Source organism: Anas platyrhynchos, chromosome 2 (assembly GCF_047663525.1).
Source record: "Anas platyrhynchos isolate ZD024472 breed Pekin duck chromosome 2, IASCAAS_PekinDuck_T2T, whole genome shotgun sequence".
NCBI lineage: Eukaryota > Metazoa > Chordata > Aves > Anseriformes > Anatidae > Anas > Anas platyrhynchos.
This window is the reverse complement of record NC_092588.1, coordinates 88,433,492-88,459,405: the sequence shown is the minus strand read 5'-3', so window position 1 is coordinate 88,459,405 and position 25,914 is coordinate 88,433,492. Positions and strand designations below refer to the sequence as shown.

Sequence of the window (25,914 nt, the reverse complement as noted above, 5' to 3'; positions counted from 1 at the left end):
CAAACTTTCAGGTACAAATTCGTAGCCAAGGTGCAGACTTTCTTCCTCCAGGCTACAGGGAGCTACCTTTAAAAATGCTGAGCTTTTACTGATATTTTACTGATATTTTACTGATATATTTTACTGAAACACTGATATTGTGGTGAATCCCATTAACTTATTTTGTAGTTTCAAACTGCAGTGTTTGCAACCTAGACCTGACAGCAAAAATATGTTGAGAGAACTACCACTTGCAGTAGATACACCCCTGTGATTTACAAAAAGTGTTCACATTGACCTAGGAAAAGAAATATGGAAGGGAAGGGTGATTGTCACCAGATTGCAGCAACTTGATTGCTATATTGTCCTATTTATCCCTTGCCTATTCTCTCCTTTCATAAGTATGCTTTCTGGCAGCTTTCCATACTTTTGTTTTATTGGGAAGTATATATGATTGGATGCATGTAATTTAAATTAGAACGAGAATAGCTGAAAAGAAAACAAGTGATAACTGTAAAGATAAATCAGTCTCAGGTAAGACTTCCACAGGAGAAACTTTGCTCTGTGTATACAATGACAGTCATTAACTATCTTCCATTCAGAAAGCATCTGACACAGACTGTAGCAGAAATAATGGCTACAGGCTGGAGCTCTGGACTGATCATGGCAAGTCTTGAATGTTGTTATTGGCTTTGCTGAGCTGCTTTGGACAAGCCACCTCCTTGCTGTTTCACTCTCGTCTATGAATTTTAATTATATGTAAGCATATGTAAAATATGCTGCTTGTCTTAGTCAAATTTATCCTTTACATCTTGAAGGTGGTCATGTCTCTCATTCTTCCATCTAAACAGCCTCGTGCCTTTGATCTTTCCTTACAGGTCATGTTTTATAATCACCTAATCATTCTCATTTTGGAAAGACATGAAAAACCTAAATTCATAAAACACTTTTGGTTACATTAATCTCTAACAAGGCTGTGTTACCTTGTCTCCTACAGAAACAGTCTGGAGGTGGCTTGTGTTGTCTTGTAGTGGCCTCCCATGTGAGAGAAGGGCCCTGGTACTGTGGGGGAACAGATCCCTGTGCAGAGATGCTCCTGAGCTGCACTGCCATAGTCCTGCTGGGCTGCTTAAGATGCCCCATGCATACTATTTCCTTCAACATTATAAGTATCAGCATTCACTCCAAAATTTTTTGATTACTTTCTTTTACCAGTATCCTCTGCACTATATCAAGCAGGTCAGTCATTATGGACATTGGTGTTTGCTTGAATTTCGTCTTAGAGATGTTATGTCTAGTTATAAGGGGAGGGGAGGGAAGGGATGGGAAAGGAAGGGAAAATTGATATGTTCTCTGCACTGCACTGTTTCACAAATGGCCAAAACACTTTAATCATAGCTGAGAATAGAAGTTATGGAGAAAAAACATCATAATACATTAAAATCATGTGTGTGTGTTTTTGTTTTGTTTTGTTTTTTTTTCCTCAGGTGGCATCTGCCATCTCTGGAAAGGCCCGTACCAGGTTTGAGCCTTGGAGAGAATAGTTTGCTTGCTGTCAGTGGAAGCTAGAGCTGTTCTGCACTTCTGCTTCAATCTTCTGCTGTGCTCCCGGGGAGCATCCATACAGCTCAGCCTCGAGTGCTGCTGAGAGGAGAGATGGAGACTGGAATGAAGGTGGCAGAAGCAAAAGGAGCTGAAGATAATTTCATCGGCTGCAGCAGGGACGTAAGGTTAGAAAATTGAGTGCCAAGACACTTCCTTTCTCTCCCATTTTCTTGACTTTGTCACCTGAAAACTGAATTCAGGATAAGCCTGTGCAAAGTCTGGGTAGGTGGCATTCCTGAATTGTTCTAAGATGCTTGGGCAGATATCCTTAACTCAGTCTGTATCAAGCACCTATTGCATCAAGGGACAAATTGAGGTTACATCTGAAGACTCAGCATAGACTTCTTTATAAGCAAAAGCAAAAGTTTTAATTGCTTGGCTTTAGCAGGTTTAGTGTTTGTAAGGTGTCTGAATGCAACGTATACTGTTTCTGGTAGAAAAAAAAAAGGGGGGGGGGGCTATTTTCATGCTGTATGTGTTTATTTTATTTTATTTTATTTTCACTTGGAATACTTTTTTATCTATCATCTGAGTAAGATTACCCAGTCTTTGGTCTTTACTGAGACAGAGAGATTCCAGAATTTCTCGGTGTAAATAAGCATCGCTAATTTAAGGTTTGCATTTCAAGGTTTAGCTTTACCACAAAGTACTGTATATTCTTTTTTTTTTTTTTTTTTGTGAATTTACATTCTCATTTATATATACCATATATAGCCTCCGTTACTTAAAAAATAAATCTTAACCAGTTGTGATCAGGAGATAAAACCTAGCATTTGAATAGCCTGATTTTGGAAATGGCTGATAGCAAGTGTTGAACTAAAGTACACAGGTATGACATTGGACCATTTGCAATAATGAGTAGGTTAAATGATAGGCACACTGAAAATGTGTCTGTTATTTTGATGAATTTTCTGTGTTAGGAAAATGATCAGTGGATGAAGGGAAAGGAAGATATCAAAGACATAATTCCAAAATATGTAAATTATCCTACTGTTCTTGGTTTTCCCACCTCTTACATAGCTATGCTGTATGCCATACTGACAAGGTGGAGAAACCTTCCTTTATTAACGACAGTCTAATATGTCTACAGTAGACAGCGAAGATGCCAGGTGTGCTTCTGCAGGGAAAGAGAATTTGATTTTGGAAGGAGCAGGGCAGGAGGGCACCAGCACCTAAATACCCTAGCAGAAAAACAGTACAGCTTTGAGCACAAAGCCATTTGTAACTTTTAATACTGAGGCCGCCAAGTACAGTGGGAAGTTAGCTGCTTTTGATGCAGCAGTCAAAGGGTCAAATTCTTTCCCCTGCTGCTCGAGTGTAGCTCTGTGGCAGTCTGCTGGGCTCCGCCAGTGAAACCGAAGAGGAGGATTTGGCTTGCAGCCTGTTTTTAATCTGCACGTATGGTATCAATTTTGGAAGCATTTTCTGGTTGTCCTCACAGTTATAAAAGGGTAGAAAAATATATTTATTCTCTTCCCTATTTAAAAACCAGCCTTTTGTTAACTTACTTGTGTTAATTCAGAATCTAAAAAGTGCAATAATTATCTTGATATTTGTACTTTGCCATGGGATTTGCCTTTCTATTAACAGGCATCTCTGCTGTCTGTCCTAAGGAAAAGGCTGCTCCGGAGAAACCAGCTTGTCCCAGTGGATCCCAGTTCCCTCCTGCCTGTGTAGCTGGCAGCAAGTCCTTTAGGACACTAGCATACTGGTCCTCCTCCTCACCACAGGCACTGGTGTTGCCTGCCCGTTAATTAGCCTTCCTTCTCATCTTGCTTTTCCTTAGCGTGTTCATCCAGCTGTTGTTTTCTTGCACACGAGGAGTATCACGGAGCATGGCATGTTGGCAATAATTGTTTATGCTTCCAACTTGCTAAGTGTAACCGGCTGTGGCAGAGGGAGCATCTCCTCTTGCTCACTGAAATCTTCAGCCTTCATGATGAATAGAATGGTATAGAATAGAAGAGGCCGGGCCAGAACAGAGTAGGTCAGTTGCAAGGGACCCACAAGTGTCATCTAGCCCAACTGCCTGACCTCTGCAGTGCCGACCAAAAGTTAAAGCACGTTATTAAGGGCATTGTCCAAATGCCTCTTGAACACCAACAGGAACAGAGTATCAACCTCCTCGCTAGGGAGACTGTTCCTGTGTTTGACCACCCTCATGGAAAAGACATTTTCCTCGTGTCCAGTCTGACCTGACCCTGGTGCAGCTCTGTCATCCGTGACCAGGGAGCAGAGATTGGCTCCTCCATCTGTTCTTCCCTCCTCAGGGAGTTGCAAAATAAGCTCTTCTAGTCATCTTTCTTCCCTGCTTCTTCATCCAGTTCCTAATTTTTCTTCCCTCCCATTTGCTTCCTACTTTGTCTGCCTTCCTGCCTTCTTTTTGTACTCCTTATTGACCTCTTTCATCTAGCTTGGCCTTTGTTCAGCACCCAAGATCAAAACTCCCACGTGACTGTACAGACTTATCACTTCTTGCCTCTCAATAGGCTTGAACTCTTCGCTAGCATGAGATACTTTAATAAATAGCATAAGATAACCATTTAAGAAGCAGCTGAACAACAGTGGCAGGCTGCACATGTTATGCTAATAGGAAATAAGATGACTGGAAAGCACAGGGGGTGACAAAACTCTGAAGCAGGGAAACCAGCCAAGGCTGCCGGGTGCAGGGTCATAAAGCCAGCCCTACCCTACCCCAGCCAGCGAATACACTTGCTACCTTGAATTTCTGCTGACAGCCGTCCATGTGTGCCAATGCTGTTATTGCAGGTTACACTGGAAGTACTCATTATTTCTAGCAAATTAGCACTGTATTTGCTTCTACCAGTTTCACTAGACAAACTGACCTTTTACCATCATTAGTTAATAATGATTAATATGGGAAGCAAAGCAGAAAGTTCCTGGTGCTTTCTAGACCACTGAGCTACTCTGGTACTTTGTGGAATATGTACCACCTGTGTCATGCTCTTTTAGATTTCTCTCTTACCGAAGACTAATTGCTAATTGCTGAATGAACCAAAATTGCCTTGTAACGTACTTCTTATGAAAGCAAGCTTTCATGCCTCCAGATCATTATGGCTATGCCTATATTTCAAGAACTGAGGATGCCTGAAACAGGGTCTTTTTTTTTTTTTTTTAATACAGTGAACATTTGGGGCTATCCAAAATCATTGCATGATTATAGACATCATAGCCTTAACTTCATTTGACCGTTTTGAACATTGAAGATGAGAGACACCCCATTTTGGAAATACGTTCATGATATCACAAAGTGAATACGAAATCGGCCCATGTACATCACTTTTCACCTGACACATCAGTGTTTTAAAAATTTTCAGTCACAAAATACAAATATGCATGAAATATGTCAGCCATGCAACTGGCAGAATACGTCTTTCTTTATCTGTCAACTTTATTCTGGCTGTTTTACTACCAATCAGTATGACAATTCCAGTTCATTTATATCTTTGGCTCTGCAGTCTGAGTAGTTCAGTCATGACTGTAAGTGTGGAGCTGTTTCCATGGTTTTCATGTTTAAATTCTAATAGTGGTAGCAACAGTGGGAAATCTTCGCTAATTATGCCACTGAACATAAGCATACCAGATGCCTTGTGTGTCTGGGTTTTATCATTGCACCATGAGACATGCTCTACCCATTGTGTACATCACATATTTAGATCTGCATGACCCAACAGACAGTAATTGCTGAGAATCACTGAGATAGGTTTATGGTATGTCCTCAGCCTCAGGCATGAGACACTGTCAGTTTTCAAACACTGATGTGCTAAGTATCTGTATAATTCTTGCATTGCTCGTGGGCTCTTGAAAAGGTATCCTGAGGTTTAAGGATTTTTATGCACAGGAAGCTATGACAGCATATTTAAAAATTTATCCTGCAGAAGACTGAGTTCTAAGGCCAATCAAAACGTAAAGAAACCCATAGAAAATAAACTTAGGTAATGCCTTCACACATTCAGGACTAGATTAATCAGGGAAAAATTCTTTAAATGGATTTGTCCAATTAAAATGACATTTCTGTACACAGTATGCTTTGACCTCTTTCTTTCTTGCACCATTGAATAGATTACGAAAAAGCCCACAACGGTGCTAAACAAACATGGTTGTTTGGTTGTACCAAGTTTTTGTTCCAGCAGTGGAATTCATTAAAACAGCATGTTCTGTATATTGCCAGCAGGTCATCAGTGTTTGCTTGAGTCAGGTTTCTGACCTTTAATTTCTCTCTCCAATTCTGCTAGATTGGCTCCTTTAAGAGACTGTTAAAATATATAGAGTTACTTATATATTTATCATTGCATAAATATCTAACATTGTTTTTCTTATAGCTGGAATACCTTCACAGAAGTGCTCATTGGTCTTCCTTTGTAATTATCAACTTATTTTACATACATTCAGTTGCTTAATTGTAAATAACTGCTGAACAATATGAAATATTTTTCCCTTGCTTAACGAAAATTGAAATGCTCTTGGAAATCTCTTTAAGATTTGAAATAAGCTGTTTTCTTTGGTGGGATGGTTGGGGGTCATCTGAAGCAGTTAGTCAAATTGCATGATGTTCCCAGTGAATTTTGTAGACTTTTTGTAATTTTCTAGTCTGATGTTCCAATTGCTTTTATAGGTATAACTTAGGTTAAAATTTTCTACAGTATTATTCCTCCCCAGCAATATCTGCCCCTACAGGCTGCTCAAGATGGAAAATAGTAATCAATCCACGGAGGTCCAGCTCAGTCTCTCCCTAACTTCTATGCTTAAGAGCTGTATTTCACCACCCTGTTTCAGTTTTGGCAGTGACTGTAAGCAGCTCAGTCTGTTCGGGTCTAAGTGTCAGGCTAACTCCTATGTTAGGGTGTAGGGCAAGAAATTTTACCTTTTTTGCCTGCCTCCCATAAGAAACTTAACTTTGCAGATGTTCTTAGAGCAGACCTACCTCATGAGAGTCTACAGATTCCATGTTGGTTGCTGTTCTCTCCCTACTGAGCAGAAAAGGGGAGCAAGATAATAACTACAGCATTTCTTCTCTTGAGAAGTAACTCAGAAAACTCAGATCCAACTCTTTCATTGGCCTGAGGGAGTATGACACCTGCATTTCCCAAGTATTCTGCCAATTGCTTTAGCGGTCAGGTGTGCTGCAGAGTGAAATTTCTGGCATCTTTGGTCATGTCTGCCACAAAGAACACGAAGTAATCTCAGCTGCCATGCAAGAGGTAGGCATGGCTGCCTGTGAACAAGATTTGCGTGGGTGAGTGGAATCGTGTGTTTAATTTCCTGCTCCTGGAACCACTTAGGATCTTTCCTAGTGTGCTTTTTCTGCTGTCCTGCTCCTGCTTAGGCATTTCCTTCAGGAGAGACCTGCAGTCGGGTTCTCAAGCAGAGGCAGCTGTCCCTTCTAATAGCAAGCCATCCGATCAGCAGAGAGCAGCCAATTTGACCTCCTCCTCCTGCTCCGCCTCTCCCTGAGTACTTTCATGTACTCTTCACTACCTTTTATCAGGTAGTTTTAAGTGACCTCAACTCAATGTCTGATTTTAAGCAGCTTCTGACTTAGAGGCTGACTAGTTTGGATTCCTTTGTCAAATCTGTAACTCTTGCAGCGTGATGTAAAAAGAGCCCTAACTTCTGAGTTAGATTTTGTATCCCTCCCTGGCAGTGAGGCACCCACATATTAAAGACAACTCTGTGACGTTTACATTATTTTGGGTTTCACCCTTTGTGCCTCTTGCTTGTAAAGGTTTGTATACCTTGTAATGTTTTGGGGGTAGTCTAGGATTCTGGGCTATCCTATGGAAGCATGACCCTGCACTGGAAGCAAACGTGCTGGTTCCAGGACATAAACCTAACAACCTGCTTTTCCCACCACCAGTATTCTTTGAAAGATTTGAGGCACTGGAAGCAAAAAGCAGGATCCTATTATGAATGTGCACTTGCTCCATGGAAGTTAGATAACTTAGAGCAAAAAGATCTGCTCCCAGAGGTTACTGTTAATATTAACAAAATTAGTCATGTATTCCCAATAAAACCCCTCAGACTGCTGACAAAACAAATGCAACCAATGTCTTTGCTTGTTTGTGCTTTTTTGAATGAACAAAAATCTTGTATGTAAACTGATCCCCAGTTATATCTTGTTTAACCTGAACTTTTTAACAAGTACTGTCTCCTTTTGCTCAGACATTGGTGTTTCCACTGAACATGGAGGCCGCAAGAGCCTCACGAACAGATAGTAGGTGCCCTAGCTGTTCTTTTTCCTGTTCACAGGGAAAGTCGATCCTGTCAACATGGTAATGAGAAAGAGAAAAACTTAATGCAAAGTAATTTTGCACAAGATCAGTGAATATCTGTGGGGTCCCAATGGTGAAATGTGAAGGTGTATGTCAGTGTGGTAACTCCACTGTTATTACAGTAAGCAAGCTTTTATAGCTTCTAGATCCACAGCACTGTAAATGCACATTGGCCTTGACTGAGCAAAGCTGGGGTATTGACTTCAATGTACTCTGCTGCAGTATTATGGTTCTTAACAACATGCTGTTATTTCAAACAGTGAGGCCTCGTTTTCTCATCAGTAATTAGAGGTGAAGGAAATATGAGAGAATTCCTCTTACTGTTGCTTTTGATCTCTAGTGCTCCATAGCTCCTGTTCCGAAGTAAAGCACCTAGGTAAACATAAAATCCTATTAGTTGTTTCATAAGAAAGTGTTTCGCTTAGAGAAAAATTTTAAACTTTTTGTCTCATCGTTGGAAAGGACTTTGTTACTAACTGTACTGAGATAGGGTTTCTAGTGGCCTCTGGAACATTGAATCAAGGTGAAAATAGGTTTTGAAAAATGAAGCATCACAGCAGTGATGTCTCTCCCTATCTCCTTTCATCCTTCTCTCCCATCCTGCCCATTTAAGCTGGCAACAAAAAGAATATATAATCTGCCTGCGCTGGGTGATGGGGAAGTGAGGCTGAACAGCTTGGACTTGTTCTGACTGTTCTGTCCCCATCGTCCCTTTCCTGAGGGGCATCTTTCTGTCCAGCTCCTGTGTTCACCAAAGGACAGAGCTGTGTCTTGGCTCTTGAGATAGTTTGTTTTACTATGTCAGTAGTATTGCACACGGTTATTTTACTGTGGAGATTGTTAGTAGTGAAATGAGTGTGGGAGTTTAATGTTGGGTAAGGAAATGCAGGATATTGAACAGCATCATGTGCCTAAGAGTGAAGGCTGCACAAGTTTTAGAGGGCCTAGCTTTTTCAGGTATTTGATTATAGCACAGTGTAAGCAGTTCATTTAAATGTGAATTCAAAGCAGATAAACAGAAACGTGCATTACAGGAATCACTCAAAAAGGGTAATTTTTGTTTTGAGACCATTCAGCTCAGCAGTACTTCAAGAGTGCAGAATACTACTTGGTAATTTAAAATTTGCCACATGCTGATCTACGACACTGACATTTCTTAGGGACTTTTTTGTTTTTCATGGAAGAGAAACACTTGCCGTACAGTTAGAAGAATCAGATATATTTTACTGAGATGATTGTTTCCTTTAGGCCTGTGATACAAGTTGTGACACAGCTCTGCAGTGTCTCTTTTTTCTCCTATGCCTTCTGCTATGCAGTGTGCATTTGCAGGCCCATGAGAGGAGTCAGGCCTAGAGTACAGCTTTTACATTTAAATTGCATAATGATTATAGTAACTTTTCTTTGGAAGAAGATCACGATGACTGGTGCCTTTCCTTTTCCAATGCAATTTTGGTATTTCCCCCCTGGCCAATACTGCTTTCCAAATAAAACTTGTCCCATTCTTTTCAATTATTATGTGAAACGCTGTTCTTACATCCCTGAGGACCCATGCACCAATGATAATAATACACAAAATAGTTCACACAGCTATTTTGTAAAGTGACTCAGTAGCACACACGTCAGAATAGGACCGAGTGTAAGCATTCAGCTCTTTGCCTGTACAAGGTTATTGAATAAGCCGCATGTGATTAATGATACTAGTTACCTCATTAAAGGTAATTGAAGGAGAATCTGGTGCTTCAGTGTTAAAGATCTACAGAAAATACAGTTTTCATAAAAGTAATTGGAACTGGAAGTAAATTTCAGATTACAGAAGTAAAAATGTTGCTGAAAGGTTACCCGAATGCAGAACGACTTGGTTGAGTTCCCTTACCAGCTATGTAATCCACCACTGCAGGTCCTTGAAATGGAACTAAGGGAGCAACTTCACAAAACCCTTAGGACTGTGGTAACTGCACTGGAGGGTCAGGAGCTCCAGAGGAACCAGTATGGGAGGTACTGGTTCCTCTGAACGGCAGGCGTGGGACCTGGGGCTAGCCAAGCCAAGGCGCGTTGCATGCTCTGCTCTTCTGGCAAGGGGTGCAGAGCTCTCGTACTGCATGTCTGTGCACATGCTCTTGCTGTGCAAAGTGAAATATGCCATGACAAAGATTTTATCAGTCTGCTAAGGCTTGTGTTCCTCATATGTTCTCACTGATGAGACGTAAATATCCTCCGAGCTAGTTGCATAGTCTGAATGCTATAGTTATGGTGGTCAGATTTCTGTTAAAAGTACCGTGTAAAAGAGCCAAGAAATGTGAAACAGATGAAAAAGTTGTAAAACAAAGATGAGATATAATGGCTGATCTCATGATAACTTCAGAAATCGTCGGTGTCACAAAGCAATGTGTTAGTCTATGGCTGTAGAAGAAAGCATAAATGCAAAACAGGTTTTCTATTTTTCTCTCTCCAGTTAAGGAGAATTTGCCCAGGGTCTTGGCATTTCACGTTATACTGACCTGCTATTTTCTCTCATTTTGGAAAAAAACTGAGATGTGGATATTTTGTGTATTGACTTCTGTAATATAGCACATACACCTAGTGTAGCAGCTCACTGGGTCATTGCATCCCTGATGGCAATGTAGTCGCTGCTCTGCACTGAAGCAGGTGAGTTTCCTGCATCAGCCACACCTCATTCCTCTGCCCTTGGTTCAAGGTGTTCTCTGCAGCATTCCCTCCCAGGCTCTGGATGACAGCCTCCCTCTGTGCTGCAGCTCCTCAGAGATCAGCCAGTCTCTTGCCCCTCCTAAGGGCAGGGAGAATGGGCTGCTTTACTTATGAGGGTGATAGGAATGGAGGGCAGCTTCAGCCTCCCTGTATTCCTCCTCCGTGTAACCACAGAGCAGGAGGACTCTAAATTCTTCAAGATTTCATGGGGGAACTCTGGGTCTCAAATATTTCCCCATGCAGGTAAAAAGAGAACATGCAACTAGAGTGTGTGATATAATTCACCCTGTTAATGTCATTTATTCTGAGCATAGTACTCTTCCCTTTCTCTTTTAACCTTCTTCCTGTCCCTCCCTCTGCCACTTATAAACGACACAGGCAAACTATTTCAGAAGTTTGGCTTTGTCTTTTCATTTAGTGTGTGCCAGAGCTGAAAATGTGTCATCTCCCAACATTTCATTGCCTCAAATACTGTTGCAAAATGACTGAAGCCACAACTGAAGTCAAACAATCCAAGCAAGGTATCAGGGGGCTATTTTCAGGGTGTTTTTGTTTTTGTTTTTCAGTTTTGAATGAGCCAAGGGAATTTATCACAAAATATGCTGCAATGGGAATTTTTGATTTTCGTAAAAGTGGCACCACAGTATCCAAACCAACAGGAAGGGTTGCTGTGAGGGACATCTTGAATTGGGTGGACCACTGCTCAAAAGAGAGTTAAAATTATTAGCAAAATATGGTTTTGAAAGCATATCATTTTCAGTAGTGCTTTCTCCCAGCTCTCTGTTTTCTTGTACTATAAGGCATAACGAGAAATAAATACCCTAAAACACAGGCCCATCTGCATCTTCAAAAAAGTAACTAATGTGAAAAAACAGTAACCCCAGCTCTGTTTTTTTTTTTTTTTTTTTGGTTTTGTGTGTGTGTGTGTGTGTGTGTGTGTTGTTTAAAGCCCTACATAAATCAAGAGGAGGCCCACAAAGGGAAGACTGTTTGGTTTCAGGGACTGGTCTTGATTTTCTGCTTAGGATAATCAAGATCAGGAATCCATCTCTAATTAAAGGCAAACAAAAAATATGCAGGATTTTCACATACATTCTTTTCATACTCATAGTTTAACGTGTTATGTATACAGTATTCTTTTCCTTTAATTCGACTTTCTCAAATTATGTGCAGACAGCTTCAGCTGCAGGGAAGGTGGGAGTATTTAGGATATTCAGAATTTAACTGTTTCCCTCCTACTACAGAAAGACCTGTTTCAGAGGTATTCATTAGAAACGTGGTCTCTATTTTCAAGAGAAAACCTCAGTGACTCTGGTTTTGTTGTTTGTTTTTAGTATTTTTTTTTAGTGAGTAGATCCTAGTGACAGTGTTGGTCTGGCTTCTTTGAAGAAAGACATGCTTTCAGTTTTAGCAAACACAGTGCTTTTTCCTTGTCTGCTTCTGTTGTAGTTCTGGTTCTCTTTCCAGTGATTTTCCATGGAAATGTCATTCAAGGGAATGAAATTTAAGCAGGATGTGGGTTTTGTCACTTTGATGGTGATGTAGTTTCCCACATGTAAGTTTTTCATTAAGAAATTAATATTGGCAGATTGGGTATTACAGTAAACTGAACACGCTCGAGTATGCGGTGGGACCACATCGTTCTGCATGGCGATGTTCAAGTTCTCCTCTCTCCTTGCGCAGTGAAGTCTGGGGTTGATTTACATAAACTCTTAGATTTCTAGCAGCAGCACCCCATAAGTTGAACTATTCCTCATGCTTTTGGCTCCCTTTCTGAGACATATTGCTGACACTTCCATCACTGAGTCAGTATAGCCCCATCAATCAATGTCTGATGTACAGTTTTTAATAGAGGAAAAGGTTTCTGATGATAGATGTGGTTGCATTTAATTCTGTAGCAACAAGATGGATGAACAATAAAATTTGGCTGCAATAGTTCTACTCTGAGATCCTCTTCACCTAACACCTGGAGAACCCTTTCTCACACAGCTTGACTTTGTCCATTAAATGTGCCTTTCATCATTAAAGCTCTCTCTGTATGTTGAACTGAATGCTGAGGGCCAGCACAGCCTATCCTGAGGCCAGTTGTCCAGAGTGGTTTAAAACTTAACCTCTTAAGAAAGCAATGCTCTGGGTAATTTCCAGTCCAGGTAAAAAGTCAACATCTCCAGCAAAGCAGCTTCCTCAGGGAAAGAAAAAAGGCATTAAGAACAAATTTTATTGATAGTAAGAATGAATGTCTTCCTTCCCTGATGTAAGAATAATAATCACTGCAGCATTTTTTGGTAATGACTATTTATTTCTGTGAGCTCTTGGTCCAGTAGTTATAGGCATTCTGTAAATCATTTATACTGGTGTAGGTATTTGTGGGGTATGTATTTTTTACAAGTTTATTAAAAAAAAAAAAAAAAAGAAAAAAGAAAAGAAACCTGCACTGCTCACCTGGTTAGTCACCAGTGCATCCTCAGTTCTGCTTTTTTCCTTCTCTTCTGTTTGTATGGGCTTCACCATTTACTCGTCTGAAAAACTGCACGGTAAGAGAAGGCTGAAAATGGAGAACCGGGAGCTAGAACTAAAATAATTCATAAGGACATCACTGCAGGGGGAAATTGTGAAATAAAATAAGCTGCCTCCTCCCCCTGACCCTGTTCCTTTTGCTGTCTGCCTGTTCCCAGCCCTGCAGCCGTGTGGCACACACCTGGTTGTACTCAGCTTTGCTGGGCTGCTGCGACTCACTCACCAGGGTCTGCCCCATAGTGCTGAGCCCGCTGCTACTCCTCCTCTCATCTTTTCACCCTCTCGCCTGCTTCCACCCAGGCACCAGGGGCTCCCTGCAGGCTTTGCTTAGAGGCCTGGTGGGGAACAGGGCTGCTTTCAGCTGAGCGCTGGTGCTGTTCTGCTCCTTGCGGGCCGGGCTGGGTGGATGGTTTGCCTTTTTGCAGAGCAGGTCACTGGGATTGCAGTGACATGAGGACCACGTCTCGAGCAACCCACAGCTTCTCCTGCTGGGCCAGGCTGTTCTCACCCTCCAGCCAAAGCCCCCCCCCGGGGTTTCGGGCTAAGAGAGGCCACTGAATGTGCCACTGGCTTTGGTGAGAGTAAATGCCAGTTGTGTTTGGCTTTTCAGAGGCATGTTTTATAGCTTGTGGGTTTGACCGTAATATTCAGGAATATGAAATTAAATTGGAAGCAGGTAGAATTGAGCCTCTGAAGGATTTTTACGTCTTAAAACTGACTCTAAGCAAGTATCTGGTTTATGTACTCGGAGAGAAAACGCCCTCTAACTATCAGGAATCCTATTAATATCTCACTCTTTTTACAGATTTACTATAGTGGAAAAAGTTAATCTAAAAATATGTAAGAATCCTTTTCTACTGTAACTTTAAAATTGGCAATGAACAACCACAGCAACTTTGAAGTAGCTATTTTGTGTTTTGATATTGTGGCAGCTTTTCTCTATCAGCTGAAGATTATTTTTATATTGTCTTTTTCCTGTTTTCAAATACTGTAGAATACTGTGAACAGACCAGATTTTTCTGCTTCTGTATTATGAGAAATATTCTCTCATTCGAAGAATAATTTTAAAAAGAGACCTCATGTTTATCATATCACCTTCCTTTTCCAGATTCTTTTCTGTATTTTCTTTCCCTCTTCCCCTCTCTTGTAGTTTTTGACTCTGAGAATGGTTTCTGAGCTTCTTAAAACCACTTGTTCCATGATTTTTTCCTGTTTTCCAAACAATCATCAGTAGTTTCCTAGGAACTTTGCTGTCCCAGTGCCACCGCTGTGTTAATTGCAGGGTTTGGGAATTTCGGTTTGATGTGTACCGATCTGCAGTCCCTTAGTGTGAGGTCAGCCATCTTCTCTTTCCACAACACTCTCACGTGTCCGTACTGCCTCTTGTTTAAGCCGGACGATTTGCTTACACACCTGGGATCACAATTTAGTCTTGAGTAGCTAAACGCTTCATGAAATCAGTCAAAGTCTGCTGACTATTTCCGAATAAGAAAGAGGTAGTTACGCATGAGGACTATACTCCTGAGGACAGGCAAATTTGTTTTTTCGGACATGAGGGCATGCAGGATGTGCGTTGTCCTGCGTATCCCCATCCTCTGACCTGCATAAGTGTGAGAGGGAAAGAAATGTTCGTGACGCTTGCAAACTCTGTAAAGTTTCAGTCTGTTGATAAAGTAAAGAAAAAGTAAAGGCGAACTGCATGCAATTTCGAGTCATCTGCTAACTGGCTATAAATCTACAGCAGCCAATTTATCACTTCCACCAAGGCTGCAGCAATTTCAACAGGCAAGGGAATGCATCTGCTTGTTCCTGTAGCAGAGCCTATTAGGCAGGTTAAAAGCTATACGGAGATCAGCAGCATCAGGCTGCACCCAAGAGGCAAATCCCACGTGCTGGGGGACAAATGGGAGCGGTGCCCATGTGTGAGGCACCCGCCCGTGCTATGCAGGAGGCTCTTGCTGCGGAAGGGTTTTCACTGGGGTGCTGCACCCAGTGCTGGGCACTGCTCTTTGAGACTCTTACGGACTAAGGAGGGAAAATACAAGACCAGTCATGAGGATGATGAGGGATCCTGACGTTTCTCACAAGGAAGGGCTGAATGAAATGGGGTTTTTCATCTCAAAGGTGGGAAGGCTGAGGAGGAGGTACAATAACTGAGCTCACATACGTGACCACTTCATGTCCGCAGCAGGTAGAGCAAAATATGGTGAGGTGCAGCAATGAAGCTTCAGGAAAAAATTTTCTCATGACAAGCATATGGACATACTGGGTAAGCAGATTTCATCACCTGAAGTCCTTGCAGCTGCACTAAATAACCGTGGGTCAGGAACAATCTAGGTATTCCCTGCCTTTCTTAGGTGATTTTCTGAGACTGTTAACAGCCTTGAGATTTCTGTCAGGAGACAATCTATGCTCATCCTTTCCTGTATCTGAAAAACATAGAAAGTTGGGTTGTCTTTTTTTTTTTTTTTTTCTCCAAAAAAAACTTGCAGTGAAATATTAAGGTGTATTCCACATAGTGGGTCAGGTTGATGGTTGTACTTGATGATCTTGAAGGTCTTTTCCAACCTAGAAGATTCCGTGATTCTATAATGCAACGAGATGGCCTAAAAACTGTGGTATCTCTTTAAGCACCTAGTCCTGCTGTAATTTGTTAACTGGGCAATGCTGTTTTTATATGACATTCTAAATTTCAGAAGAATTTTATACGTTTCTTATCTAAAGATACACAATCACAAATTTTTAGCAACATCTCCAGAAAGGCTTGGAGCAGAGACAGACGATCCTAGTAAGAAGAAATGTGTCTCTAGGTGTAGGTGTAGCTATTCAGGACATGACAGTCCTGAGACAGCTTGTGAGGTCAGTCACTTTGCCTCCACCAACCTATCTGAAATAATGAAGCACTTACAGAGAGCTCTTGACATGCAAGTCTGAATATTTATAGTCCCTCGTGCTTTTCTAACCGTTTCAATTCAGACTTGCGCTTTTATTTTTCAAGGCAAAAGAGCACACATACTTCAAATTTACAAGGATGCAATAATAAAGATGACTCGTACCTCTCTGATAAACATGGGGTGCAAGCGTGCCGGGTTAGGAGCCCTGGGGTATTTGGAGAGCACTGCTGTACTAAACTGCAGGGGCCTCACTGTAGGCTGATAACTCAGGGTGCCAGGTCAGTGGTGAGATATCTTCGTTAAGTGCTAGCCAGAATTTGTTGGCAGGCAGTAGGGAAGTGGATAGAGGACTCGAAGGTCAGATGTTTTTCCAAGTTTGTCACAAGCATGCATTAAGGAACAGCACTGTGGGGGTGGACAGGGCTGAGACGCTAGATTTAAGCAGGAGACTGGTGCCTGATACCAGCATCTTTGCAGACAGGAGTGTGGATAAAAGGGCACAAAACCGTGATGCTGTTTTTCTTCAGGCTTCTGAAATAATGAAATAACTGTGGAGCTGCCCATAACATATCAGTGTTAACCCTGCTCTGTTCAGTACAGAAACTGATGGCACACGGTTTCGGGAGTTTCGAGGTGTGTCTGCAAAATGTCATGTAGGTTCCTGGTGGTGCCGTTGCAAGCAGGACAGATTTTAACTGCTTGGGCAGAGGGACATAAATACTCTAAATGCTCTACAAAACCAGACCCGTGGGCCATCTCATCCAGCGCACTTTCTCTTCAGCAGCACAAATGACTGTAGCTGCTACGTAGTGAGACTATGCAAACTTAGTCACTTCCTCTGGTTCATTCCCCCCTTTCATTGCCCCCGACCCACCCCTGTTGCATTCAGGATGTTAAAGGGTCCATTCATCCTGTTTTTTTTCTGTTTATGGACCTACCACTCACAAATTTGTGTGATCCTTTCTGAACCCAATGACGCTGTGTATCTCCACAATTTCCTGGGGCAGCAATTTCCACAAAATGTGCAAGAGGTATAGTGAGACTTTTCGTGAGAGGGACCCCGGAGCCTGCCTTTCTGATTTTCTTTCTAGAAAGTTTTGTTTCCTGCATTTTGGTCACACCAAAATAATAGCTTGGACACATGGACCAGGAGGGCAGTTTTCCCTCTGCCCCTTAATTTGCACATATTTGTAGCTTTTCTGCTGGCTCCTGGTGCAGTCCCATCTCTGTGGCAGGAGAGGCTGCTGGTGGAGCAATCACTGAGGCTTCCTGTGGCTCTCTCAGGTCCTCCTTGCAGAAGGATTTAAGCACATGGAGGTTTCGGCTGGTAAAAGGTGAGTACAGCCCAAGGCTTCCAGTGATTTCCAGGTAGCCCTTAGATGGTGACAGGCTGACTTCATCCATCAAAATGTGAAGTTGGTCTTTCTTCCCCTTGGTACGTGTTGACTCAGAAATGCACCCTGCAGCCATTTAGGCATGCTGAATTTTGTACTGTGGGAGTGAAAGAGAAGGAAAAAGCCTTTCACCTTGTTAACTGAGCAAACTGTATTTTCTATGGCTGGCAGTACTACGCCTTCTTCACGTCATTTTTGCAATAACCTTCTGACTCTAACTACACTGTAAACTACGGCCAGAGCTGCATTTTCAAAGCTCACACCTGGAGCTTCTAAACAATTCCTTTATTGAATTTGACAGTGGTGGTGGTAGCTCACCAGGTACTGCTGCAGCCAGAAAAGGGGTTTGGTCTAGAAGGAAACAGAAAAAAAACTTGCATTTGGGTGTTTTGTTGTAGTTGGTTTGTTGTTGCTTGTTGTTGTTTTGTTTGTTGTTTTGTTTTGTTTTCTCTGCAATGGATTTGATTTGATTGATCTGAAGATGTTTGTACCTGGGTTTGGGAGAGGCAGGCTCTTCTTTTTTTTTTTTTTCTTTTTGCCAATCATTGTCAGCTGTGTTTATAGTTTCCAAGAAACAGTGGTCAAGAAAGACAAAAATACGTATATTAGAATGGTTAGAAGGTTGGTCTCTTGATTTTTTATTATTATTTAAAAATTATCCTTGAACTTTCGTTATGGATTTATGCTTTTTCTCTGTAGACAAAAACCTCTCAGGGGCCTGGAGGGTTACAGAAGCTGAGATGAAACATCTTGATTCCTTCAGGTGCAGTAACATATATTTGGGGAATTTTTTAAAGTATTTCTTTAAGTTTTTATGTATTCAGAGGCACACACACACCTTTAAACTGATATCTAAAAATTCTAAAGAGTATGTGTGTTTGTCTGCCGTACATGTACAGCTATTCTTATGCATGTAAACAAAACCACATTTTGTTTAACATACTTGTTGATAACTGCCTAAGGCTGAACGGCTAAAATCCTGATTTGCTGCACCTCTGAAAGCGACCGCTGGGCTGGAAGGGCTGCCCTTGCAGATCACAGCCTTGCTTCGTCTCGTCTCGGTGGAAATGGTTTGCAGCGTGAGTCATGTCTTCAGACACGCTCCCTACTGCTCCCCCTGTCCGCCACATCCTTCTCCCAGCCTTCCTAAATGCCTGTCCCTAAATGCAACGGGGAGGGATCCCGTGCTGAGGATAAGTGCACAGCTCCACCTATTTCCTTTCCACCTTTTTGTTTTACTCCATTTCTGCTCTTCAGGACTGTTTAAGCACAAGATGCATTGTACTGCACATTCGGCAATTCATCAGACCCTGCCTTAAAAGTTAAGGTATTCAGAAGCAAACTTAATGCTTTCTTTTGCTCATGTTCCTACCAGACAAGTCCATGTAAGATGCAGCAAGTCTGAATTGTTGCCATATTGAATAATTTTAATAACTTATTCGAGAGAATCTGCTTTTTCTGCTTCTTAAATTCTTCAAACTTACGAGGAGTGTCGGAGAAAAGAAGGAAGTGTGCAATATCTGTTGCACTGCTTATTTATGGGCTCATTGTTTATTTTTATTTTTATTTTTATTTTTATTTTTATTTTTATTTTTATTTTTATTTTTATTTTTATTTTTACTTGCTCTCTCCTAGTTCCTTGCTGAAATAGCAGAAACATCTGTCTCCTTTCATTGAGGAGAATCATTTATGAGTCCCAGATTTACCAACAGTATCAGTTACATCCAGCAAACCTCACTCTTGGTCTTATTAATTACTTTCCATCTGCTTTTCCCTCAGGCATCTTGGTTAGCAGAAAAATGCTGACAATCAACAGTAATGGCTTCTTAAGTTAGTTATTTATTGTCAAGCCTTTTGCAGATACAGTTTCAATAAATACCTCCCCCCCCTTCCCCCCCCCCCCCCCCCCCCGCCTTTTTAAAGAAAGAATCATCTTTGAATTGTACCTAGTTGAAAAATAAAAATGTAATAATTCCAGGGGTTGATTTTCTTTTTAGCTGAAAGAAGCCTCATTTGGATGCTGTATTTTTGTTCTTGACTCGAGGAGAAGTGGAGCTCCAGAAACTGCTGTTGGAAGCAGTTACTGTGGGCAGAAGGAGCTGGTCCTACTAGGGCTTGGGGGTTTTGCTCATCTTTGTGCGTTGTTGTCAAAGTGAACGTTTATATTCTTCTTTTCCCATGACTTTTCCCTCTTTTGGCTAGGTTGCTCCCTTGGTCCCCTACTGGGAAAGCAGCATTGAACTTGCAGTGCTGAAAAGATGATTAATGATAGGCAAAACTATACACAACATGCAATTTATTCGGGGGGAGGGGAGTGGGGGGGCGGGTGCAGTGAAATTCCACGTTGGAGAATTCTGGGCAAATGGTGTGTGAAATTGTTGACAAATTGCCCTCATTAAGCTCACTAAATGAATGCTTTCATGAAAACATTGGCTTGATATCACCATGTACATTGTAACTTCTAGTTGAAATTACACGTGGTGCTATTCTTATCTTTTAAACCCTTGTAGCAGCTTTAATGTCCCGATAAAGCCAGCCGCTGTAGCTGTCTTCACTGCTTGCTACATGAGATGTGAGGAAAATTGCCGAGCATGACTTCCATGAGTGGCTCTGAATTATTCATTAATTTATTCGTTATAATGAACCATTCTTAGCCCAGCCGCCAGAGTTCATAAATGCCAACAAATGGATTTAGAAACGCCTTAAGTTCCTCAGCCTTTAACTTGATCCCTATCAATGAAAGGGGTAGTTAAAGGATGACAGTCACAGAAGCCTCCATTTTAGAAAATGCAACTTTGGATACTGTTAAGCCTTGCTGGTGGCAGCAAACGTTCAGAGGAAAAAAAAAAAAAAAGTCTTAAAAATGATGGTGTTTGATGACCCAGTACATTCACTGGCATTCAAGTAAGACCAGTGTGCGCTACAGACTTGCCCTACCAAGTTAATTTTGGCCATCAGCCCAGATGTGCCCTGCTGGGCAAATACTGAGATGTGAAGCCATCACTGGGGGAATTGCACAGACTGCTGAGACCTTCAAAGATGCAGGCGAGGCTGTGGGCTAGTGTCAAGGCTTGTGCCACATGCGGTATGTGTCTGCTACCAGGTTTTATCATAGTAAGAGGGCAAGTGTCTAGGCAAAAGGAAGGTTGTAGCTACTACATCTTGCAGCTCCCTGTTCCTGAAAAATAATGGCAACCTGTGGGCACGGGAGGACAGGCCGGGGTTGTTGAGGGATGGAGGGAGATACCAGTGTGAGCTGTTTACCTTTGATTAAGCTGTTGCTTGAGTTGCTGCAATGGAGTAAGACATGATGGTCTACCCTCATTAAAAGGTGATCCATACAAAGAAATGTTGAAAAATCACTGTCCTGAATGAAATGCATACCATACAGAAAGTGACTTGAGTAGGGCTGTCTTTGTGTTGAAAACTGTTGGCAAGTTTGAACAGAAACCATAGGATAGGAAGAAAAATGTGGCATGAACATATTGTCAACCACTGATCCACCTGGGGTATAAACAGATGTAGGTGGTGCTTCTTGGAGCTTTTACTGCAAGGAGACCCTGGCTGGAAAAACTCATACAGGAAGAAGAGGAGAAGCCTGCCATGTAAACAAGAGAACAGGAGGCTGCCTTTCCCTCAGCTTTCTCCTGTGTCACACAGCATGACTTCTCAGCTCAAGCTCTTGGAGGGCTCCAGTTATCACCTTCCCTACCATTATGGCTAGATAAGCGTGGGTGCAAGAGCAACTGGAAACTTTGGGGGAAATTTTCCTTTTTCTAAATTGGATTTACAGTATGGGGGAGAGTGGGCGTGATTGAATTACTTTGATCTCCGACGTACTGAGCTGTGCTAGAAAGCTGCATGAGCAGCTCCAGGCAAGCAAGGGTTCCTGTGGGTGCTCTGTAGTTGGCCTCAGGCAAAGCCTGGGTTGACCTTTGGGTACTTTTGTGGGCTTTTAAGCTCCCTTTGCTGATTTTAAAGCGAAATACCTCATGGAATGGGCGTTCAACAGTGACACTGAGGATATGAATATAGCTATGGTAAGCAGTTGTGACAAGCAGTTGGTAACATGTACATTTGTCTACATTTTAGTTCAGATAAGTTAAAAAAGAAAAAAGCACCACTTAGATCTGTCAAACTGTCATACAGTGGATTATTTGTTTTATTTTCTTACTTGGAGATGAGTGTGAATACATCTTCCCTACTGCCACGAACTATGCAGTCCAGTTCCCCAAATCGAGGAGAACCTCAGGTGAGCTCCATCACCCTGTTAGCATGCCTCCCTGAACGTGATCGTCTCCCTTGCTGTAAAAACATATATATTCTGTGGCTGTGATGCGCTGAGGCTAGAGCCTGGCTGAAAGGTGCTTCTGGGATTTGAACCTGACTTCTGTTTACTAGGCAGGAGCTTGAACCCACTAAGCTATTCTTGCAAAGAGCTGTACAGACCGTGTCCTCGCTGATCACCCTCCTGTCCATGTGAGTCTGGAGTGACCTCTCCGCTGGTGAATGGTATCACCAACTGTAAAGTATATTGGCTCTGAAGTGGGTTTTTGAGTCCTTTAGGGAGGCGGTATATGCATTGTTCTCAGCTCTGAGCATCCCATTACCTCATAAATGAAGTACATAAACTGTGTATCTCATTTTATGTGGGACAGGATTTAAGGCTGGTCATATCAAATAATTTTTCTAAGACTGGGATATCCAAGCTTCTCTTTCTTTTAGTAGTGATACTAGAAAAAGTGACTTAAAAGAACTATTGATTTGTGTGTTCTCCATAGAAGATCTGCTGGTGACTGCAGCCAAGTGTCCCATCTGATAAACTCTAGAATTAGCAGGTTACAAAGTCAAGGAGTTATAATAATGACGACATTAACCCATTGTGCTTAGTCCTGGTGTTAAGACTTGGTGAGAAAGAGGTCAGGAAGGAAGAAGTAGGAATTGTGAAGAACATGGAGAAATGAATCACATCATGCTTGGGCGGGGCCAGAGGGACAGATACTTCACAATCAGCACTGGGAGCCTGTCTTCATGAGCTGCCCCTCCTGGGAGGTGTCCCACAAAAACACCATGGGCTACGGCTCCAGCTGTTCAGGTGTTCATGAACATGGCTGGCAAACAGGGTAGTAAGAGTGGCTTTTTTGTAAGCATCCCCAAACTTTTGTTTACACAGCCTGAGACTGGAAGGGATATAAGGAAAATCCACAACGTCCACATGGGTGTGCTTCCAAATGTGCTACAGGATGTGCAGCCCTGCATCAGACCTTATAGCAGCTCCCTGTGGCTTTGTGGAGCAACAGGTAGTGCTGGCAAGGTTGCCAGGGTCCGAAATTTCTCTGAGCTCAGCCCCAAGTGCTCCCTGTTGGAGTAGCCCTTAGCTGCTAATGCCTTGATGGTCCACCACTTCTGCTGAGAATATCTACTTTAAAGGCGTCATAAGCTTGTGTTTTCAGACTAGCTCTTGTGATGTGCATCTTAAGTATCTTGCAGTATTGTGGCCTGAGGGAGAAAGTTGAAGTTCACTGTTCCTCCTGCTCCTCCTCAACCTTGCCAGCACTACCTGTTCCTCCTGCCTTAGAAGCTGCCTTAGGTTAGGATTCTGGCTCATGTTTCCCCAGCAAAGGGCTGTGGCAGTTTAAGATCCCACTGTCCTGCACGTATTTGCCATGTCCATCCCCTGCCCCTGAGGCTGGGGTGAAGCAGAAGGGGAGTTTGACCATGTTTGACCATGTTGACCACAGTTTTGGCCTGTCATTCCGGTGTGCTAAGACAAGCCTGCACTTATTAATGGTTTAAATTAATACCTGGTACCTTGGCCAGATATAGCTGAGGAGTAGTGCTCAGATTTTAAGCCCTGCTGGCAACAGAGCAGTGACTTCTCAGACAGGAGGGGACACAACTTGGGATGTTGAAAATCCAGTACTTACAGAGAAAAATCTACCAAACGAAATCCACTAAAGGCTTCTAAACAATTCATGGCAGTTTTTAGTGTGTGACCAGCAGATGCAACGTGTCAGCTTTGAAAATAGACTGTTTAAGTTTATGCTATTAATTTTGATATTCCTTTAAGAAGTATAATACCAGTTATTGACATATAAAGAGAAGACAGTTGGGTGGAAGAAAACATCTAAAGAGAAAACATTTGGGGCCTAAGTGATAGACAACAATTCAACGAAGGAGCTACCGTTTTATGTCAGAGACTCTTGTACTGATTGCTATTGCTATCTGCTTGATCTATTTGATCTATCTGTGGGAAAGGGACGAGGTAGGTACTTGATCCCAACTCCTGTGATCTGCCAGTTGAGATGAAGGCCTGCTCCTCACTTCATTCCATCATACCCTGAAGAAAGGACCTACCCTTGTCTGTCACACTCTTTGCACTGTCATCAGGTGTTTCTTTCAGCCCAGTTTTGTGGCAATGAAACAGGCAGACTGCTCCTGGGGCAGTCAGTGAGAGGCATGTTGTTCTCTGAAGGGCAGAGTCTCACAAAGCAGAAGTATCAATGAAAATAAAATTGAAATAGCAATGCTTCAGCTGCTGGCTCACTTCATGATAAGATCCTTGTAATAGCTTTCTTAACTGTGAAGGACATGTGCAAGTGATTTAATATGTATGAGCAAAAATATTTAGAATAATAGATCTGAATGATAGAAACGAAGCAATGACACTTTATTTCCCAGAAGCAATTGGCTGATTTTAATTAAGCCAGAAATTAGCCTGCTAGATGATGGCTCATAAAATGTCTGGAAATATCAACTTCATGCTAATTGTGCTGGCTTTACATGTGGACATTGTCCTTATGGTAAATTTCCAAATTAGTCATGGACACATGGGACAAGGCAGGCTGTTTGCTGGGGGATGAGCACTGGAGGAGGCAGGGGGCCTTTCCGCTGAACCTAGATGCTCTGCGTGCTAGAGCCGCTCTGCTGGAACATTTGCCACAGGCAGAGGAAACGTGCTCCGCGATGACTTGAGGAGCCTCCTAGCAGAGCACACAAACACGACTGTCCTGTTGTGCAAGGGGAAGCAGGCATGCTCTTTGTCCTACTGCACTGGGACAGCTGCCGGCAGTGTCCTCAGCATCCTCTGGTGTTCGTGCCTTAGCTTTGTTTCAAAAGCTACATGCTGACGGTTGCGTGGGCACGCGCTTTTCCTGCGTTGTAGCCCAGTCGTCCAGGTTACGGTACTGAAAGAGCTTCTTGTTAATGCTGCTTCATTTTTCTACCAGCATCATACTGTTGATAACAAAGTCCTGGTTGTTGTTTAAAAGAATGCAGGATGTGGTGGCAGAGTGGCAGTGGTGTTACTGCCACCAGAGATGCGATTTGTTGGCTTTACCTCTGGGAGAAGGCGCTTAGCTTGCTTTCAGTGGCTGCAACCTGCCTCGGCAGAGGAAACCCAGCTCAGCTCCACCTGTGACTGGGCGACCAGCAAATGGTCAAGATATCTGCCAGGCCTGCACAGAGATCTAAGGACATCAAAGAGATGTGTGTGTGTGTGTGTGTGTGGCTTTTTTCCTCCCTGCGAGCCTTGGGCAGACCTATCAGTGACTTCTTTATTGAAAACCAGGGGAAGTGAATCTGGGGTACAAATGAACTCTAGTCTGTGTGCAGGGAGAGACACCGCTGAGGGAAAATGAGGCGTTTTGGCTGCAGGCTGGACAACTCAGGTGCAATAGTTCAGCAAGCTCTGAAATAAGATAAAACTTCCTGAAAGAAACTTGGTGAAACTCCTCTTTGTGTTGCTAAATTGTGCTGCCTCTCTTTATGAAAGGAAGAGGAATTGGGAGGGAGCCCGTCAGGGCTGAACTATTCAAGAGCCTGTGAGTTTTGTTAGGATGTTTTGCATTACCATCTGTCTGAGGCAGAAGAATGGAACTGGTGGTGGTGGAGGAGAGAGGCCATGAGAAGAAAGCAGTTGCTTCAGGGAGCACTGATAAAGCCTGGATGCACAGAGAAGTCATTGGAGATTGGTGCTGAGGAGAAAAATCCTGTGGAAATCCAAGAGGTTACTGGCTACCACCTTGGGAGGGAAGATAGCAGAGGTAGGAAGCAGAAGGGAGGACCAGCAGAGAGGAAGGGAGTTTTGTTGAGGGAGGTATCTTGGGATAAACAGGGTCTGAGAAGCTGAGACTACAGCTAGCTAGCTGTGAAGAACAACCTGTGAAATGAGGCACCAGCGTGTGTGACCGTGGCACTCTTTGTACCGGAGCTGGACCAAGGTCAAAGCAGAAGGAACCGGGCTTATAGAGACAGTCAGAAAACGCTGGCCCTAATGCTGCTTCCTTTGTCCAGCACCCCATGCTCCAGCAGTGCCTCCTGCTTCTTTGGAGAAGGCACAAATCTCTAAAATTAAGATTTCTCCCTCCCCAGCGTTGATTCCTGTAGGCTGCTTCTAGACAGGGGTTTTCAATCTGTTCAGGTCCCTCTCCGGGGAGTGTCCACAGCGTGAGTGTCAGCTCAGGCACAACTCCCCCTCACCCTGCCCTGTGTTTGCAGAGAGGAAATCTGGCCACACCAGCCAGG

General features: G+C 42.6%; 1 protein-coding gene and 1 long non-coding RNA gene across 2 annotated transcripts in view; one reads left to right on the top strand and one right to left on the bottom strand.

Moving 5' to 3' along the window:
* Positions 1–1,499: 1,499 nt before the first annotated feature.
* Positions 1,500–25,914, top strand: part of FBXL7 (F-box and leucine rich repeat protein 7) — a 215,586-nt gene continuing 191,171 nt past the window's right edge. The window contains exon 1 of the mRNA XM_072035020.1: positions 1,500–1,709. The gene's annotated coding sequence lies outside the window, so the exon portion shown is untranslated. The remainder of the gene's footprint in view (positions 1,710–25,914) is intronic.
* On the bottom strand, positions 11,775–13,803 carry LOC106019934 (uncharacterized). Its single transcript, XR_001195166.5, has 3 exons — positions 13,282–13,803; positions 13,026–13,110; positions 11,775–12,762 (listed from the first exon to the last, which is right to left on the bottom strand). It is a non-coding gene; the product is annotated as an uncharacterized lncRNA (long non-coding RNA).